Raw genomic sequence first — 3,917 nt, 5'->3', positions numbered from 1 at the left:
CCCCGCCGCCGGACTGCTCCCCCCGAAGCCCACCACTAAGCCCTCCCACTCCCCGGCCGCGATCCGCTCGAATCCAGCTCCGCTGGGCCTGCTGTCCGTTCCTCACGCCCCTTAGGACCCGGGGTGGGGGAGCCCTGGGGTTCGCGGCCATCCCTCTCCCTCCTTCTCCAAGGGCCGGGGGATTGCCCCTGATCCCGAAACCCGGCCCCGTAACCGGAGCCTCCCTCCTTCCAGCCCTCGGCTTCGCTAGCCGACCCCTTGCCTCCAGGCCTGGCGCGAAGCGGGTGGAGGGCTTGCACGCCGGATCTCCCCTCTGGCTTGCCGGTGCTAGTGTGAATTGCCCCCGATCTCATCTTCCTTCAATTTAAGCCCCCTCCCCGCCGCGCCCGGCCCGGCGGCCCCCGCCCCTAGAGCGAGGGCAGCGGAGCCAGGGCGCTCCGAAGTCATCCCCCGCCTTTTTTCCAGGGACTCGGATAATTGCCCCTGCCCCCATCACAGCACTCCCACTCCCGAACCCAGGCCCCGCCGCCACCTAGGGGTACCCCTTACCCTACGGTTCCCGCACCCCAGCACCGGGAAGAAAGCAGCCCTGAAGAGCACCCGTCGCACCTCCCCTCTGAGGTTGGAGGGTATTTTCTCCTGGTCTCTTCAAGACTTCATCACGGACACCCCCCCCCCCAAAAAAAAAAAAAAAAAAAAAAAAAAAAGCCTTTTCTCGCCCTGCCCTGCTAGCCAGCCTCCCTTCGGATCGTCGGATCCCTGGATCGGGGGTTGGGGTCAGGTAGTTAACAAGACCATAGCCTCCACCTCCTTTTCTGAGGAGTGGGGTAATTCCTATGGTTTCCCCCCCAGGATCAACCGACCCCCGTTTCCATGGAGACCCCCGCCCAGCCGGGAAGAAGACTCTCGGATCGTGGCGAACGAGTCTCACCTGGCTAAGAGAGAAGGGGGTCGAGGAGGGGGTAGGGCAAGTCAGGGGATGGGGTACGAAGGTGGGAAGTAGAGGGGAGCTGTCCCGAAGGGAGGGGCGAAGACAGAGCCAGCTCCAGGGAGCGCTACGTCCGGGGACACGAAGAGGACGGCGCCCCCGGGGGGCAAGCCGAGCGGCCGCAGGGAGAAGAAGGAACAGGGTTGCAGAAAGGCTTAAGATAGAAAGAAGCGGGTGGGGGGATACGAAAAAGCCGGGGAGTCAAAAGGGGTGGAGGGGTTGGGGGAGAGAGAAAAAAGACGCACCTGTTCCCGGGTCGGCTCCGCGGGGAGGCTCAGGCCGCCACCCGGGCTCCCTCTTACTCCCTCTTAACCGCCACCCGCCTAATACTGCCCCGATCTGATGCCGCCCTCCGCCCCTTATCGCCACCGACCTCCTTCTCCTCTCTCTCGGCGGCGGCGGCGGTCGGACTCTAGGAACTGAGAGGAAGAAGGGAGGGCTCAGCAAAGCGGAGGAGAGACAGAGCCACACACTGGCAGCAGCCGCGGCGAGCGAAAGAGTGAGGGGGAGAGCGGTGTGTGTGTGTGTCTGTGTGCGAGCGAAGCCTGGTGGAGTGGGTGCCGGTCGCAGGGCTCGACGGGAAGTGGAGTCCGGCTGGGTCCGCGGGCGGCGCCAACCCCCGCGCCACCGGACTACAACTCCCAGAATGCCGCCTACGCGGGTGGGGGGGAATGGGGAGGAGGAGGCGAAGGGAGGGAGCGAGCAAGAGAGGGAGGGACGAAAGCAGGGAGCAAGCGGCGGCGAAGGGGGCAGAGCCAAGCAGCCCCGGTGACACTGGGAGGGGAGGAGAGGAGGAGGGGATCGCTGAGAGGACCGAGCGGATTCCGGAGAGGGAGGCAGCAGTGGCTGCAGCAAGCCGGGCAAAAAGCTAGACTCCCGGGAGAGGCGGAGGCGCTCAATCTGCGGGGCTGCAGGAGCCCCACGTCGCCCCCCCCCCGCCTCGACGCCCCTCGAAGGGGGAGGTTGAGGAAGGGAGAGGGTCAGTGGGCCGCGGCCGAGGGGTTCCCTCTCTTTCTTCCAACGCTCTCCACCTTATGCCCCGACCTGACTTTCTCAGGCCACTGGTGCCCATCCAGTGTGCAAATCTCGAGACCCCAGATCTCTGCTGGGCAGCAGAGAACAGACGCATTCAGTCCCCTTCTCCCAGGGGCCTGAGGGAGGCTCCCCTTGCAGGCAGGGCGTGACTCCCCCTTCTTCCCGCCCCCCTCTACCGTCGTCGCCACCCCCCCATCTCCCTCCCCGGAACCCCTCCCCTGAAGCCGGGGCTCGCCTCTCTGTCTCCCCGCCAAGACACGGAGTCCCTCTGGGGACAACTACCCAGCCCCCTCCTTTATACTGGGCCCCTACCCACCAGTATCCCCTTCTTAGCGTTGCCCCCTCACCGAAATAATGGTGGGGGTGACCCGAGTTGGACTGGTGGCTACTTTCCCTCCAAGGCTAGCCGTCCTTCCTCACGCCGACCCTGTGTAGAAATAGAGAAGCATATTAATACTCCCGTCCCCCCTCCCCCCAGGTTTGGATACCCGTGGAAGTGGCTCACAAGAAAGAGGGGTTGGTAGTGGAAGTGAGCTGGGGTTGAATCCCAATCTTCAAACCTCATCCCTGCCATGGAAATCCAGGTATTCGCCTTTTGCTTAACAGCCATTAAATCGCTTGGGTGGGGGGTAAATTATCTAAACCCCAATGTCCACGCGACTCGAAGCGACGCTACCTTGTAGGAATAAGATACGAACTAGGTTGCCGCCGCGGGAAGGAAAGTATCCCCCACCCCCGTAGCCGTCCACCCCCAAAAACACATACCCCTAGGAGAGTCAGATGGCTGAAGAAGGGGAAAGGAGGTGGGAGTGCTGGAGAGTAAAAAGACTGTGGCGGGGAGGGTCCGCGGCCCCCACTATGAGAGCAGAATCCAGATGCTAAGAGGTGGGTGGGGGGTGCGGCATAATCGCAGACGGTGTCTTTCCTCGCTTTTCCCGGAATCGCCGCTCGATCACCGTCTAACACTCGGAGTTGCTTACCACTCAGTCCCCTAGCCCCATTTGTGCGCGTGAGGCGGCCGGAGCCCGGGAAGCCCGGGCACAAACTCCGCGGAAGCTGGCCTTCGCTGCCGCCGCGCTGCCGCGGGCCTCCCTCCCTCCGCTCGCGGCCCCGCCGATCTACCTTCGCCCCCGGCCGAGGCCAGACCCCGCTCCACAACTCCACGCCCCTACTCCACCCCCGGCTCTCCCTCCCCTCGCCCTCTCCCTGCGGGTCCGGCCCAGCCCCTAGCGCCGCCCCGCCCTACCGCTCGGTCCAGAGCCCAGCAAGTGCCCCGAACTCGCCCCCCGCCCCCACGCCCAGGCCAGTCCGGCCAGGCCTGGTTTCCCCCTCCCGCCGCGCCCCGCCCCCGAATCCACGTCCTACTTCGCCACCCAACTCGGCCCGGTCCGGGTTCGGCCTGCGCCCACGCCACCGGAGTCCCCGATTCGGTCCGGTGTACGGCCACCCACCCCGCCCTTGCCTGGGTGCTGGCCTGGCCCGCTGCCTGCGCCCGCCGAGCCGGCCCAAGCGCGCGGTCCGGGTCCGGGTCCAGGTGCCGGCCTCGGTCCCGGCAGTGTTGCCGCGACTCGCCACGAGGGCTCGTTCCACGCAAGATCGGAACCCACGCGGGGTGGGGGCCGCGGGAAGCAAGTTTCTTTATCCTCCCCCCGCCCCCGCCGCAGGGCCGCACCGTTCCCCCACCACCCCCGCCTCACGGCGCCCCCTTTACCTGGGCAGAGCCCCCAGCCGCTGTCGCAACTTTGCTCTTCTCCACGCCGCCGGGGAAGCGGGCGAAGCGGGAGGAGGGAGGTGGCGGGGGGTGCTGGGATCAGGCCGCTGGGCTCCGGGAGGACACGTGGGGGAGGAGGGGAAGGAGGAGGAGGAAGGGGGGGCGGGCCTGCCGTTCTCGGGG

The 3,917-nt window shown here is 66.1% G+C and overlaps 1 protein-coding gene across 1 annotated transcript in view; it reads right to left on the bottom strand.

Annotated features, from left to right (window-relative positions):
- Window positions 1-3,010, bottom strand: part of BCORL1 (BCL6 corepressor like 1) — a 76,583-nt gene extending 73,573 nt beyond the window's left edge. Inside the window, exons 1-2 of the mRNA XM_025373586.1 lie at window positions 2,789-3,010; window positions 2,340-2,450 (exon numbers count right to left, since the gene is read on the bottom strand). The gene's annotated coding sequence lies outside the window, so the exon portion shown is untranslated. The remainder of the gene's footprint in view (window positions 1-2,339; window positions 2,451-2,788) is intronic.
- Between the last annotated feature and the right edge of the window lie 907 nt (window positions 3,011-3,917).

Source organism: Theropithecus gelada, chromosome X, assembly GCF_003255815.1.
Source record: "Theropithecus gelada isolate Dixy chromosome X, Tgel_1.0, whole genome shotgun sequence".
In the NCBI taxonomy this organism is placed as follows: Eukaryota; Metazoa; Chordata; class Mammalia; order Primates; family Cercopithecidae; genus Theropithecus; species Theropithecus gelada.
This window is presented reverse-complemented; position numbering and strand designations above follow the sequence as displayed.